The sequence below is a fragment of the Motacilla alba genome, chromosome 4 (genome assembly GCF_015832195.1).
Source record: "Motacilla alba alba isolate MOTALB_02 chromosome 4, Motacilla_alba_V1.0_pri, whole genome shotgun sequence".
Lineage (NCBI taxonomy): Eukaryota > Metazoa > Chordata > Aves > Passeriformes > Motacillidae > Motacilla > Motacilla alba.
Window position 1 is genome coordinate 43,398,248 of NC_052019.1, and position 16,976 is coordinate 43,415,223.

The 16,976-nt window shown below is 40.5% G+C and overlaps 1 protein-coding gene across 2 annotated transcripts in view; it reads right to left on the reverse strand.

The window, feature by feature from the left end:
- FAM160A1 (family with sequence similarity 160 member A1) overlaps positions 1–15,706 on the reverse strand; it is an 81,636-nt gene extending 65,930 nt beyond the window's left edge. The window contains exons 1-3 of one of the 2 annotated variants that reach the window (XM_038136772.1): positions 15,568–15,706; positions 15,213–15,301; positions 1,596–1,712 (exon numbers count right to left, since the gene is read on the reverse strand). The gene's annotated coding sequence lies outside the window, so the exon portion shown is untranslated. The remainder of the gene's footprint in view (positions 1–1,595; positions 1,713–15,212; positions 15,302–15,567) is intronic. The other variant, XM_038136773.1, reaches the window with a different exon arrangement.
- Between the last annotated feature and the right edge of the window lie 1,270 nt (positions 15,707–16,976).

Sequence of the window (16,976 nt, forward strand, 5' to 3'; positions counted from 1 at the left end):
TAAGAACAAGATCCTTGTTTCTCACTTGACAAAATGGTCTCCCATCAGCACCAAGAATTGCAACAAACAGCACCAAAAAGGAGGTGGAAGCGCTACAGGGGAGGATAAAACCAGACACATGCTACATGAAAAGCTGCTGAGAGATGGTGCTCATTTTCATAAAGCGTTTGGTTCAGAAATAACAAACAAGGCATAAGAGTTTACCAGAAAGTTAATACTGAATTATAATCCACCAGCTATTTGTATTTTTTCTAATCAATTTGAAAGAAAACCTGGGTATGCAAAAACCAGGAAGTAGTGGTTATTATGAAGTATCATTTCATATTTCTTCCCCTTTCTAATGTTGTTTGACTGGTATACATGTTCCACCTGGTACAACAAACACAACTTGGGAAACCGAACACACTGTCAGGTTTCCTGTGATTTCAAGCTTGTCTGTACTAATCCCAGTCTCATTTCAAACCCACACATCAGGCTCCCTCCCTAGCTAGCTTGGGCTTCTCTTCTATACACAGCTTCCTTATGACAATCTTGCAATTATCACCCACATCTCCTCCCCAAATGATGCCAGCTCTTCTATGAAACATTCAGCCTATGAAAACCACACCCCCTTTCATGCTCTTTCATCTGGCCCTTCTGCAAACTGAGAATAAGCATCTCTTGGGGAGGTGACTCATAAGTGTTCAGCCCTTTTCACATTGTAAAACAGCTTATCTAATAAAACACAGCACATGTACAATGTTGCATCAAGAACCAAACTATATTCATGCTTGTAGATCAGGTTAGGGAAAAGACTTATCAGAATTTTCATCTGTCAGCTAACTAGTTTCGCTGCAGAGTAGGGTAAAGATGACCCAATGACAAGCCAAAGTCTAGGACCTCTGTCCCTTATGCAGCTTTTGTCGTAAAAAGTTTTCTAAAGTTTCTGTGCTCAATTTTTAAGCTCAGATAGAGAATACCAGTCTTTCCTCCTTCAACTCTTTTTGTATCCTAGATTTACCTGTTAGAGTCAGGAGAAAAAAAGAAAACATACATTCTTCAGATGACAAGCATTTCAATTATTTCATATCCCGTAAGCCAAAAAAAAAAAATATAAAAAGAGGAGTCTTGCCAACTCAAGAAAATCCTGGTGTACAGGTTGTTGGATTCAATGTGCCATGTGTAACCTACCTCTGACTTACAGGGTAGGTAGGTCACAATATATTTATTGTCCTCCAGAAGTTATATGGCACTAAAAGACAGCTAAAGCACCTTTGATAATTGCTGTATATTCACTCCACATGTAAGCAATTACTGTGATTGCCACAGGAATATTGCACAATAGTTACACTGTACAGGTGTGAACACAAACAGGATTGAAACACGAAACATTGACAGGATGCTCCAGAGCCCACGGTGTCTAAATGCAGCTGAGTGCTACTGGAGACTCTGCCAGGCATCCGAAATCAGACTGAAGCCTCAAGCTCACTTTCCATAGGATGGGTGTCCATACCACAAAAACTGATTGTGACACCCAGCACTCCAAACAGCAAGCTCATGGCTCAGCAAACAGACTTCTGTTCTGAGCTACCTTTTACACACACAGAGACACTTACCTGCAATTAAAGCATGTCAACAGGTCAGCAAGGAAAAATTGTCTCTGGCAGTTCTTCCATTTGGTCAAGAATCTAGACTTCAATTTTCTTCAGCTTTCAGCAGCATTCAGCTTTCCGCTACACACACAAGGAAAGGCAGAGAAAGAAGAAAAGTAAAAATTATCATTCTCTATTAAAAGAAATCTGGCAGCGTAAAAACTGAGAAGGACAAAATTTCCATCTTAATGAAAACAAGATAATAAACTCTCAAATACACAGGAGTAGTAGTAACAGAGCATATTTCACATCCCAAGACACGTCCACACACAGACAAGGTCAGAGCTTCCAGGCTTTTCACCAATACCTAGTGAGAAGCCCTTGAAAACACCAAGGGCACCATCGGCTAAGAGCCCACACCACTGCAGAAGCAATCCATATTTGCCTTCCTTGCTACCTTCCGTTCGCTGCTGCACTCAAAAACATTTCCATCCATACTGCAACCCAAAAACAATCATGCATAACACACTGAATAAATCTGAAGCAATTAAGAAACTGTTCTGGCTAAAAAGTAACCACTGGGAAGGAAAAAAAAAAAACAAAAAACACAGAAGCAGAAAAAAGTGGTATTACACTGAATAGTAAAGCTGGGTACACTGCCAAAAAACTGATTACAGAACTCACTTTTCAGACAAGAAATGCATCATAACAGCATCTTGTTAAACAAGCTAAACACATGCAAGGGAGAAGGAGAAACCCACACCTTTCTGTCAACACTGAAGTAATTCATATTAAATTTATATTTGACATGTAACAAGGCTGCACACATACAGAAAAATGCAAGTATGAAAAGCGTGTCTATTCATTTACACAGTGCTTAGCATTCAAAATTGATTTTACAGACATCCTGCTAACCTGCCTGACAGAAATTCCTCCAGACTACATAAATTAATTGAAAATAAGGAGACTGTCATTTTTCTATGTCTTATAAGCAGGGAGGTAAAACTCTGAAAGTTCTCAGTATGCTGAAAGGAATCCTGCAAAAATTTAGAAAGTATATGCATCAAGGCAAAAATATTTTTTATATAAACATAATTTTTAACCAAGAACTTATAGTTTAAAACAGGTTCTTAAACAGCTTTCCCATCAGGGGGCATGAACAAAACAGCCAAAAATTAAGGCCTTATGGAAAGACTCTGTTTTTATATTGCAAATATATGGTTTCAGTACATGCTAGACTAGATGTCCCCTTGCCATTTCATGTTCCTGAATTTCAGGGATGATTATATCAGGTTCCTCCAGAGATGTAACCAGAAATTTCATGAGGAGACTTTTAGCATCATTTTCCCCCTCAACTACAACAAAGAGGTAGTCCTAAAAATTAGCCAGTTTCCAAGTGAAATGGTAACAGGGTCAATCTCTCTATCCTCCAGATCATCTCTAAAACATTTCCTGTAGTAAAATACGGCTCACAAAATTCTACCTTGCTAACCCTGCTATTTTTAATATATTTTCTTTTTACTCAAAATCCTTACAAGTGAGGACTCTAAAGGAAGAAGATTTCTCCATAATTTGTAATTAATACTAACTTCTCTCCTGTTTGCTTCATACATTCATCACATCTGGTCATAAAAATAAGGTTCCAAGTTTGATTTGTTAAACACATTCTCCCTATTTTTGTTTTGCTGTATCATTTATCTGGGTAAATTTCCAAGTGGAGCCTATAATTATGTTCTTGACCAGACTGTCTTTTAGATTAGAAAAATATTTTTCCCCGGATTATCTTCTTTAATTTGCAGCATAGCTTAAGAACTATTGTCATACGCATAAAAAATAGGTATAGTCTAAATGACATCCCCATGTTTGAGGTTTTCAAGTTAACCAGCCTGGTATTTTTATTTCCTTTTACTACACATGAAATAATCCATCAGAGGGAACAGAAAAGAAGAAAAGGGGGAAAAAATTAAAGAGAAATTTACCCTACCCAGAGTCCAAAGTGAAGTCCTAAAGGTAACCCACAGCCTTTAAAGAAATAACTCTTTCCAGCACAAGTGAGAAAGGAGTATGCAATAAGCATCTGTGGAGGGGCTTCAAGTGAACAGAATTAAGAGGGCATTGGGGGAGGAGGGCAAAACTTCTCAGCGTATTTGTTTTAAAGGTTCCATGCTTCCATCTAAACATCACCTTTTATCTAGAACCACAAGCCTGAAATTGAAAATTGGTACAAGAGACTGAAACCAGAGCCAGTGAAGAACAGACACATGAGGGACAATCCCATTTCTGACATGGCTAGTGCATGTTTTCAAGTATATGCTTAACAAAAAATTACACAGTGGTGCCCTATTATCCAAACTTATTCAGTGTTTCAGCTTCAAAGTCCTGCAATAATGACTCGGTGAATCTTTGTTACTACTACCAAGGCAGTAAAGAAAATCACAAAGGTCTGTTCTTTTGTAGGCTACAAAAATTTCTCTATGATATGCAGTTAATATGCAGGTTTTAGAGAGAAGGCATTGAGAACATGGAACGATTCCCTGAACCAACATATGTAAATCTGAAATATCTGAATCTGAAACCTTAGCAGCAAGCTATGGAAGATGTCCAGAACCTAAGTGCCTTTAGCTTCCCAAATAATTTGGAAAAAAAAAAACAAAAACCCACATAAAACCAAACCCACACAGCCACCCCTTAGGCTGGAGTGCAAAAGAAGATTTCAGTATATGAAAGAACAAAAACTTGAATAATTTAGCAAGTTCCAATTTTGAATCATCCTTTTTAATATTATTTTTAAAAGCTGTAATTAAATTAAAGAAGCATGTTGATGATAATTGAACAGAGAGCTTCCTGTAGTTGTGGCCCAGGAGAGTCATATTAATCACACAGTATCACCAGTTTAGTATTGCCAGATAGGAAATAATACATCCTTATCTCCAGGGAGCGCTGACACTGGGATCTCTCTGCAGGCACTGACAAACCATTACTGCCAAGCACAGTCTTGCCTTATGTAACATTCTTGGAAGAGCAAATATTTTGCTTTTGCATCAAATACACAGCTTTTTAAAAGCAGGCAACCAGGTAAAAAATAATATACATCTGCATTTTGTATCCTGGATGAGGAGGAGGAACAGAGGGAGAGAGAGGAGATTATAAAGGTTCTGCCTTCTAATTTCTGAAAACTGACACAGGTGAGGAAAACATAAAATGGTAGAAGAACTGCTCAAAAACCTTTAAAAAATATTATATTTTATCTAATATTTTCTATCTCATGTGATTTATATGAATTTTATATATTTTCGGGATCACAGTATTCATACAAATCGTATGATTCATAATTATAGGAATATAAGAAAAATATATGAGCTCACATTGCTTGGATAGCCTGAGATTCTGTCCTAAAATTAGTGTGGTGAGGCATGCATATTAAAAGCTTTAGAACATAATCAATTCTTAGTAGTACCCTTCATGAATTAGGATGCTCTACTTTGTATATTGAGATCATCAAATCATAACAGACAGCAGTTTTCAATGTTTCTTCAGTCCACAGCAGAGCAGACTGTCAAACTTTTAACAGGCAGGTTACCAGCACATTCTCAGAATGGCAAAACCCTTTTCAAGGATTTATACGTTCTCTCTCTCTCCCCCTCTGTTTTGGTTTTTTTAAAACACAATTAATTTTGAGCTCAGGGTTATACTGCACTTTATTTGAGAGGAAAGTTGTCCTTAGAGACTGTATCGCATCCCATGCATCTTAACCTACACTGCTACCCAAGCTGGATATTATGAAAGATGCATAGCTTTGTGGTTTGGGAAATTCAGATTGCTTTCCTTATCTTTCCCCTTCATGTGAAAGCCCAAGAAAATAATCCTAGAAACCATAGTCCACAGATACATGAATCAATACAAATACTCCCAGTACCAACAGATACCATTCAAAACAGCAGATGGACTTTAAAATATTAAGAGGGAAGTATGTTCCAGCTTCATACATGCAAGAATTAAGATAACAAACACATCGTAGAGGTGATACCTCCTGGGAAACCTCCCTCTGTGAGTAACAAACCAGAAATCTTCTAAACTGCTAATTTTACATAAAAATGTACCTCTTTGCTTTTGATTTAGAGATCAGTTGACACTGCAGGACTTCCTCAAATCTTTGTTTTCCTTCTGCTATTCACAGTTTTGCCCAATAACATGCAGCTGAAATTAAAACCCTTGTTTAATGTCACTGATGTCATCCCTTTCATTTGGACAAGAAATATCATGCAGTGAAGAACCCCTTCTGCTTTGGACTGTTACTGGGCAAATAATTAAAGAAAAAGAATTAGTGTATTCAAATAAACACAGGGTACAAGGGCAGCACAATAGAGGGTTGTTAACAACATACAGCAGATTACATGAAAGAGTTTTCCAAATTTTCACTAGCACAAGCTGATTAAGTCTGCATGGCAGAGAGCAGACTCACACAGGTCTGGAAGCAGTAAAACCCCAGTGGCTTGGATGCAACACCACACAAATATGACAAAATTGTTTTCAAAGCTAATCCAGGCATCTCCACACCCCATTTCCTTGCACTCCCTGTTCTAGGATTTGCTCCTGCAGAGCTAGTGTGGGTATAGCCATGCCCACAGTCATTTTTTCATGTTGTTATCTCTCTAACAGGGAGTTCTAGCTCCTTTTCAACAGCCACAGCACTGCGAAGTCTCCCTCATTTACTCCAGGCAGGTGAAAAGGGAAAAAAAAACAACAGAGAAAGAGGCATAATGTTTTGATATCTTCTGGATCCTCCCTGTCAGTTGAAATATAAGAGTAAAGGTACCAAAGTGAATTGTCAGTACTGTACTCTCCCTGGATTTTACACATCATGCTGCACCACAGAAACCAACTCCTTTTTGTACTCAAAGGATAAAAAAATCACCTCAAAGTCATCTTGTCCTTCCCCCTGTGCCATGGTAACACACATCATGTTTCTGTCACAACTCACAGCTGCTTTCATTACCTGTTCTTAAAATCATACACAACTTTTTCTGATAATATATTCCAATGCAATTCCATCTTACCAAGCAAGGAAAGAAAACAGATCACTGTGAAAAACACATTTATCTCATTCACTTAGACAAACCCTCACTTTCTCATTTTTCCACTGTCTTCTTCACTTCTTTAAAGCTAAAATAACAGCTCCCAGTTCATTCAGTCATCCCTCCAGACATCCAGGTATCCTTACTGCTCTTCTCCAGACTCCCTCCAATGGGTTCATATTACCTCCTTTTTTTTTCCTTTTAAATTATTTTGTAATTAATTCCATCTTCAAAACATGGCACTACATCAACATTGGCTGGAAAGACTACTTCACTTAACTTGTAGAACATATTTCTATTTACACGTATGTGGTGCAGACACAGGATCCCACAACAAGAACTGGAAAGGTCCTTAAGGTTAACTGAAACAAATCTCAGAGAGAAGCATTTGGTCCTTCTGGCCTTCTCCCATTGCTCCCATCAACCAGGAGGCAGAAATTACTTTAAAGAAGCCTTGCTGTGTTTGAAATAAGGAACTGTGTTATGAGGGTTTGCATATAAACTCCAGTCCAACCTAAGAACCAGCTTTATTTAAAAAAAAAAAAAAAAACCTTTTAAAAGCAGAATTCAATCATTTTGATTGAAGATATTCTCTAATGTTACAATTCTATAGCAATGTTGATTCCTGTTACTCTTGTTGTCTACTAAAATACATAAATCTTTCATGTATATATCTAAAATAAACCTCTCACCCCTAAACAAGAACACTATCTCATTAGTCCATTTCTAGGGAAAACAATGGTTTTCAAGCAGTTTAGCACTTGCCCACAGTCAATTCCTCCAGACATTCTTTAATAAGAATGAAATTTTGACAGTTTCTATAATAGAGTCAAGATACCAGAGACCTATTGCTCCTCTTCTGTTAGCATTTTGGAAAGAGGAATTCTATTAGTCTAATGGTTTCATCTTAAAAATAAAATCATATGGGCTACTGCTCATTTCATTGTCATCTTCTACTGCTTTGGGAGGGTTTAATTCCCAAGAAAAATACTAGAACAAATAAAGATAAAAAACTGATCTACAGTTGCTCATTTCCACTTGTCCCTTGCCCCTGACACCTGTACAGACAGACACTACAATCCCTCTTCTCAGTGGCACAGTATTACACATACCCTCCATGAGTTAAGTAACTGCACCAGCTCAAGGATTACATCAGCCAGCCCTTACTCTTTCAACAGTGTTTTTGTAAACACTTCAAACTTAAACTTCCCTAACTGCTCGAAAACTCACTCTTTCCTCAGGCCAGCTTAGGGTTTTATCACTTGTCTTGGACATCATGTTCCCCTCCAAATCCCAGTATCTTTTAGTAGACCTGACGTGAAGAAACAAACAAAAAAAGACCTCAGCCTGCTTTGCATTATCTGTCCACAGCTCCACTAGTAAAACAGAAGCAAACCTCCTCTGACTTTCTTTTTACTAACTTTCTATTTCTATAATGATTTCTCATTATTCTTTTTGAGTTGGCCACTCTGAATTTTTAAATACATGTGTGCGTGCTTTATTTTTACACTTGTCCTTGGCAATCCAGCTGGGAATTCCTTTCCCTCCTTGCATTTGATGTTGAAGGGCTCACTAGTAGCCAAGCCAGCCTCTCCCTACATTTCATATTTTCCTCTGTGGAAGAATAGTTTCAATTTCTGCATTAGCATATGCCACAGACTCCGATATTCCTGCTTCTGAATAAATAATATTTTTATCTCAGAATATTTAAATGTACTTTGAATTATAACTGATTAGACCACATTGTCTCCTGACACCAAGCCCAATGCCAAGTGCTCCTGAAATGCTGCTGTTGACTAGATGCCTCTTTTAAATCTGAACTGTTGTTACTTTAAATCTTTGCAAAACAAAAGCACACTAGTAAGAGAATATGCCTTGCTGCCAATACAACAAAATTTTATCCCCCTCATTTGCTACTACTTTAAAATCAAACAGTAATGTTTCAGCTAATGAATGTAAGTTGCTAAAAACACAACTAGCAAAATATACAATTTGCAAATAAGCATGCATTATAAATGCAGTCTTTGCTGAACTGCCTTAGTTGTTGCTCTCTGAATATTTTATTTTTTTCTAACAATAAAGGTTCTTGTGAGAAGAAAAAAAAAGTTCTCCAAGTTCAAGGATTACACTGGCACAAAAACAAAACAAACCTAGCCCTAACTAGCTGAAGGAAATTTTTCCAAAGAATCTCAATACTACTGTGTGTTCTGCTTTATCAACACCAGCAAGTCAGGAACCCAAAAGCACTGGGCTGGCAAACATCACCTCAGTAAAAACCATGCCAGCAAAATATGCCAAAAGCAGATGCAATCACTGACAGCCATAAAAATCTCTGTGTTACCTGGCAGCAAGTTCAAGGAAATATCTTTTAGTTTTGTTCTCACCACTGGAACCAAAATATTAAGAACAGAATCATTGCAAAGGCAAATCAGTTTCTGTCCTCCATGCTTTTCCTCCACTCAAAATGTACTCTCACTTCACAGGCTTCTCATCCTATGAATATGTTTCAAGAAGCTGATAAAGAACTTTCTAATTGTTTACCTGAAACCACTCCAAGCAGGCAAGCATAATTAATCTTAATGCAAGTCAGCAATTCAGAAAGGAAATTATCCTGTTACACCTATTGCTGACTATGTGTTCTTATGTGTTCTCTGCTTCCGTGTACTGAATGGCAAAATGGCCAATTAAAAAAGAAAATAAAAAAGGAAAAAAAAAATTCACAATCTATACCAAAGGCATTCCAAGGATACTGGGAGATTTGAGAACACCGGAGTCGAAAATAAAAAGAAGCAACACACACTTTTCTGAAGATCTTCGTGGTTTGCAGCAAAATTTTTGGCTGCTCAGCACCTGTTGTCACTTTACCTTGGTAAATTCTAATTCCACTCACAGAGAGGAACAGAGCCCTCACTTCCAAAACAAATCCACACCATGCTGTGGTTGAGGGCACGCACTTCTTGCAAAGTCCAGCACTGGAAATCACTAAGCTTCTCAAAAGTAGAGATAAACTTTTGACCTCCATAGGTTTTCTTACAGGAATACAGAATTTATAACACTGAACTAAAACACATGGCACGAGTGAAGTGTAAAAATGCCACAAATATGCCAGAGGAGCAGCACAGTTCTGTTTACTAAGAGCCATGGGTCCAGTGCAGCAGCTTACTGATGCTCCACCTTCAACTTGTAATTATGAAAGGCACACCTTCCTACTCAGGCTTCCTTCTTCCCTTGTATGTTTAAGGTATACATGCCCACAGAAGCACTACTCAAGATCATGCCAGTAGAGTGATGAAGCAGAAAACCAAGTTATCTCTCCCTCTCACGTTTGCTGTGTTAGGGCAGAGCCTGCCACAGAAAAATGAGTTAACACAATTCAATAACAACTCCTGCTACCTCTTGGACTTGGGTGCACAACAGCAACTTTTTAACCACAGCACTCTGACTAGTGTATAAAAAAACCTAAACATCTGAAAATAATTTAGTTATTACAATTATATTAACTGTTAATTGTTAATAAAACTAACTCCAAAGTATAATATTCTCTTCTCTCCTGCTCAGGGGTATCTGAGGTTTTACAAAAGATTCTGTGAATACGAGTGGGATCGATTCTTCAGCAGTTTAACTTTTCAACTGTTAGCCAACAGCTAAATTTAAGTTACAATCCAAAGGTTTACTGGAATATAAAGACTGTCAATACTTCAAAACTTTTATTTGTTTCACATGCTCTAGGAAATCCTTCCAATTGTGAGCTTGCTCAAGGCCATCATTTGATCAGTTCCGCAGGCAAGCTCCACTTGTATTGCTAGAATAGTCTTTCTATATAAAAACTTTCACAGAAAGAAATCCTACGCTTCACCAATAAACAATCCAGGCAACTTGTAAAAATGAGCTAGAATCAGAAGGATCATGGGCACAATTATCCTTCAGTAATAGTTACTGACACAAAGAATCTAGCGCGTTTTGTTTACCACACAGCTTTCCTGTCTTAATTAAAAAAAAAAAAAAAAAGACAAGTTCTTCTAAGACATGCAAATACTTAAATAAACAAAAACATGTCTGTCATATGCTTGGAGACTACAGTAGAGGTACAAGGGGAGAAAACATTTGACTGTGTTTCTAAAGCTAAAGGGCATAAGCTACATTATAAGAATTTGCCTCACACTTTTAGCACTAATCTAGCTATGCTATGTTTGTTCTCACACAAAAAGTAGATAACACCATGCTCATTATGTTTAGATCAGAATTAACTGTCATGGCCCAACATTACTTTATGCATAGGCAATTCAGTATTGCATCAAAATTGGCCTTTTTTTTAAGGAAAAGAAAAAGATAAAGAAGTCATTGATTTCCCAATAACTCACTACCCATGGCAAGCCACCACAGTTTGAAAAAGAATAAATTTCAGGGCAAATTTTCCAGCTGCTAAGAAAAGGTGCTACATTTGGTTCAGAGATAATCTGAGTCAAAGTCCCAACTACATGCTGGGCCTCCTGCACGCAGATAGCTATGACTGTGTCATGTTTCCAAACTTTCCTCTGCTAATTAAATGTAATCTCACTTGATATCATAGGTAACACATTCTTAGATTATGTCTTCTCTTGCCTTGAGCCTGTATCACCACTCTCACAAGCTCTTATCCTACCTGCTCTGTTTCAATTCCACATGGAATTGCCCCACCTGGACATGCCCTTCAGGATCACCTTAGACAAGAATTTTTTGGCCACATGGTTTAACATGCAAAGCATTCTTATCATACTTACCATGCACACTGAGTCCTTGACTGAGAGATACCTACCTATACTAACAGGAACTCTTATGATCAATGCCTACAACAGAAAGTAAGGGAAGCTTGATTCCCAAAGCTCCTCAGTGTTCATAATGCTAACTTCAGCTGGTGAATGCTTCCTTACCGTCACGGCACCTCCACAGTTAAAGCTGACTCCTTAAAATGTACTGGTGTGTGTACACATGTATTACAATGGATGGTATTAAGCCAGAGGCACTTACTGTACATATTCACAAGTGCATTCAAAACTGTTCTTTTAATTCACTAGAATCACAGAATTATTAAGGCTGGAAAAGACCTTCAAGATCAGCAAGTCCAACCTGTGGCTGAACACCACCATGTCAACTAAACCATAGCACCAAGTGCCACATCCAGTCATTTCCAGAACACTCCCAGGGATGGTGACTCCACCCCTTCCCCGGGTAGCCCATGCCAACGCCTAACCATCTCTTCAGTGCAGAAATTCTTCCTAATGTCCAGCCTGAATCTCCCTGGGCACAGCTTGAGGCCATCCTCTGTTGTTGCTTGCCTGGAAGAAGAGACCAACACCCACCGGGTTTCAAGCATTTGTAGAGAGTGATAAGGTCTCCCTTGAGCCTCCCTTTCTCCAGGCTACACCCCCACATCCCTCAGCCACCCCTCACAGAACTTAGTCTCTAAACACTTCACCATCTACACTGTCCTTCTCTGGACATGCTCCAGAACCTTAATGTCCTGCTTGTGAGGGGCCCAAAACTGGATCCAGGACCTGAGGCGCAACCTCAGCAACTTGATCCAGGTCTAATTGACCTGCTACCCATGACACAATGAAGTCCTAGCTCTACTTTCCAAAAATTAGTAAGATCAGGAAAAGGCACTGTTTCTTATAAGCTGTTTGCATGAGGTTTTAATGATACAGACATTCTTACAGAGCACCCATACCAGCATCTACCTACAAGTCTTTATTTGGCCACTATACTGTATTGCCAAAAGGACTGAAAAAAATTTAAGAATTTCTAGGTCACTCATACCCCAGCTTCTGACTAGTGCAAACCTTTGCAGTCTCTTCTGGAAGCACCCCAAGTTTGTTTGTCTTTACTCAATACTATCAGAGCATCAGAAGTGCAAACATAATGTACCAAAAGTATAGGCATCAGCTGTTGTGTACTGCATTACCTGAAACACACCCAAAAGCACTACTCTGCAAAGAGCCTTCCCTGATGCCCTCTTTCCTGGTGCTTATTCTGATGCAGATACAGCACATGACCATTTTGCTGGGGTGGCAGCTATTTAGTATAAAACTGACCTATCCCATTAGGCTGAGAAGAGACCAGAAGTAAGGTAACAATGCCAAGCCGGCATGTCTGAGTAGAAGAGTCTGAGAGCTTGTCTGTAAACCAAAATATAGTTATGAAATTGTTTCCAAAAAGGATTACTGGAACTAGAGGTCAAAAAAGCCTTGTTCTCAGCAGAACATAACAAACACCACAAACATACCAGCTACACTAAATATGCCCTGGGAGAAAGAGAGAAAGAGAGAGAGAGCAAGAGAGAGAGAGAGGACACATCTCTCTCATGTCTGAGGGAAACTACTGCTCACAGTAACATCAGATCAGGATGTGGAGAACTGCATCTTTAAGAAGTCAAGCATACTACTCAAACATCATAGAGCTAAACAAGATTCCCATCAAGCTAATTAAAATTTGGAGATCTTTGGCAATGAAACTCTCTGCAGGCATCAAAAAAGCAGCCTCTATATATAAGAAATAAAGATATGCAAGGGAGAAACAGCAGCACTTCTGAATAAATTCTTCATTAAAAAAGAAGTCTTAAAATTATGTATATCAAAGTAATCTTAATAATCCTTCAATGTGCAGTTTAAGAGAGAAACTGATGCTTCAGATGGTACCAAGAGTCTGTAAATCTGAAGACTTAAGTTTGACAGGCATCAATGCATCGTTATAATCTCTTTGAAGAGAAAACATAGCTATAGATTTCCAAAACTCAGTTTCATACCAGGATCAAATAAAACCACATTAGCAGCAGTTTCTCCAATTTTGCTTCTCTTGGCTTCAGATTCTATGAAGGTTTGTCTCCTATTTAGAGGAATAAAACCCCCAAAATAAAACAAGAAAAACAACTCAAAGCCAAAGCCCTTACATAGTACAATCCAGTTTTTACCAGCACCACCATATAGTTTAGACAGAGTAAAGTTTAAAGAAGAAAAAAAGGAAACTATGTACATAAAGCTAAGTTTCTTTCACGGGCTTTGTCCACACATTTTTCATCAAACTAATAGGATTCACTTCTTTTTCAAAGCACATATCGTCAATCACCATGGGTCAATAAACAGACTAAAACAGCTGTTAGTGGAAGTCAATTGAAAGCATTTGTTTTGATTGAGAAAGATAAGAGGAAAAGGCATCTGGATGTTCCACGAGTTTCACCAATGCCATCCTCACATCAATATCTCACTAGTACAATCTTGCCCTCTACAATTACTTATACTTCACCTTATGGATTCTGAGTTTTTCTGTCTTTTTTTCTCCCTTTGACCTTCCATGTTCATTAAAGCAGAGCCAGAGAGAAACAAATTACAGCATTAGGTCCTAATTCTTAGATTAGTTTCAGATCAGGCAGACTTGTACACACATACTGCAGCAGAAGTAAAGTACCACAGATAATGTGAAAACCGTCATTTGACATCACTCCTTCAGGTATTATAAACCCTTCCAATCAACATTTTTTCTAAAAGGTTAACTTCTAGAAATTATGATATGAAACCAGCACAGGGCAGAGACATGGGTCTATACTGCATGACCTAACACTATTACCTTATTGGTGTATGAGAGATGTCTTTGAATGGATAATTTATTATCACTACCTCTTCTCTCTGAAAATGAAAACAAAACTAAGACCTCATGCTTCCCCACTAAGATGAGGCCCTAGATCCTTCTTACTGCTATACGGAAGAATAAAAACACTGTTGTGCTAAAGGAAAATGTAACTACAAATGCTTGCACAGCATCAGTTTCACATTGATCAACAGAAAATACCTAAGCAGAGAGGGCACTGGCAGGTTCTGACGTCGCATTCAGTTCAATCGCAAGTAATAGGGTGGCATATAAAATTACACAATCAGTTTTATGCATTTCTTTCTTCTTACTGTCATTGTATGAGATATGTTAATGCTAATCACAAAACCAATCAAACAACCCAGGGAAGAGAAATAAAAATCTCCAAACACCATCAAGTATGCCTTAGCCTTTCTCTGTTACAAGAAACCACATATCCCAACCTGGCGAACTCCTACACTGGCAGGCTGGCCTTACGCATGACAGCCCAGCAGACAGTAGGCACCTGCCAGCACCTATGTATTTGTCCACATGGAGCAATTCAACCATGTCGAGTTGCTACCAACACCTTCGTGCAACAGAAAGGTTCACAAGACCTCGCTAATAGTTCCCCAAAGATCAGAGAAAGCAACACAGTAATCACTTTGTCAGGGCACACTGCCTTTTCCCGTTACCCGGGCCCCGAAGTTGCCGAGACCTCTACCTTCCTTTGGCATCCGAAGCAAACGCCAACATAGCCTTCGGGGACTCGGTGAGTGACGCAAGGAGAAAGAAATAATCAATGTTAATTAACCTGTTAAAACAGAAGTCCGAACCCAAACTCAGCACACAGACACAGGGTCACGCGGGTGACAGCCCCACGCAGGAACACCTGGCACTCCGTTAGGCGTCACACTTGGGAGGAAAAGCCTTCCGGAAAATAAAAGCGCGTATCCCATGCTCTCACCTCGGCACCTGACCGCTCACACAGCCCTGCGCGAAGAATGGGTCCTCTCTCTCCCAGAAGTTTGCGATCAACGCAGCCCAAGGGTCGCCCTACAAACCAACAGCGGAAAAGCCGAGCCAAAAAGATAAAGGGGATTAGGCGGGCATTACTTCCACTGACCTATATACTGCCCTCAGCCCGCGGCGGCCCTGCGGCAGACGGCAGCTGCTCGGCCGGGGGTGACACCGGCCTGACAGCCCGCCCCGCCTGCCGACGAGGCCGAGCGGCGGCGCGACACCCCCGAAACTCGGTGCGGGGCCCGTGCCAGCCGCCGCCGCCCCCTCACGGCCCCCGCCCCAGCGGGACCAGCCCCTACCTGGCGCGGGTGGCGGCGGAAAGTTTCTCCGGGGAGGGGCCAGGCGGGCTCCACTCCCTCTCCGCCGAAACCACCGGCTCCGGGAAGGAAGGAAGAAAGGAAAGAGGGAGGGAGGTGGCCACCCAGGTAAATCGCCGTCCGCGACGAGACAGCGGGGCCGTCGCTAATCCCTCGGACGGGAGCGCCCTGACGCCCGCCCGCCCCGAAGGCTCCGTCCCCTCAGGCGGGCATCTTAGCCCGCGCCCCCCCACCTCCCGCTCCTTCACAGCGGGCGGCCCCGCTCGGCACCGGCCGCCGAGTTTGTGTAAGTGGGGCCGGGCCGTGAGTCAGAGCGGCGGGGAGGAGCCGCGACCTGCCGGGGGCGGCCCGGCCCAAGGCGGCCCTTGCCGGGAGGGCGCCCGCCGAGAGGCGATTCGAGGGATAGAGCCCGACTTAAGAAACGATAACCCTACAATTAAGAAAGCTTCCTGCCATCTCTGCCTGCCTACATGGAAAACCCGCAAGCCAGAAGTAGCATTTTAAACCTATCCCGATCTTGCAAATGAAAGTTAGAGGTGGTTCCCTAATGATACAAGCTGCAAGGTGATCAGTGGCCTGGAGCACTTCTCTGAAGAGAAGCTGAGAGAGCTGAAGTTCTTCAGCCTGGAGAAGGCTCTGGGGAGACCTTGTTGTGGCCTTCCAGTGCTTAGGAACATCTCTCATGAGGAGAGACTGCAGGAGCTGGGCCTTTTTAGTCCAGAGAAGAAAAGACTGGGAGAAAATCTCATTAATACATACGGATATATTAAAGGCAGGTGCTAACGGGAAGGTGCCAGACTCTTCAGTGGTGCACAGCTGCAGGACAAGGAGCGATGGGCATAAACTAAAACACAAGAAGTTTCACCTCTGCATGAGGAAGAACTTTATGTTGAAGGTGGCAGAGCACTGGAACAGAGGTCATGGAGTCTGTCTCTGGAGACCTTCAAAACCCATCTGGAGGAATTCCTGTGTCATCTGCTGGAGGTGCACCTGCCTTGGCAGGAGAGTTCGACTAGATGCTCTTCGGAGGCTCCTTCCAAGTGTATCAATTCTGTGATACTTGAAGTAGGCTCATAAAAGAGTGAGAGTGACCTTTTATATGGGTGCATAATGATAGGACAAGTGGTAACGCTTTTAAACTAAAAGAAGAGAGCTTTAGATGAAATTTTATTTAAAAATCCCATATTCAGAGGGTGGTAAGGCACTGCAACAGGTTCCTCTCAGCTCTGGATGTTCCTTCCATGGAAGTGTTCAAGGCAAAGTTGTATGTGGCTTTGATCAACCTGGTCTAGTGGGTGGCATCCCTACCCATGGCAAGAGGTTGGAACTAGATAATCTTTAAGGTCTCTTCCAATCCAAACCTTTCTGTGATTCTGTAACACTATATACTT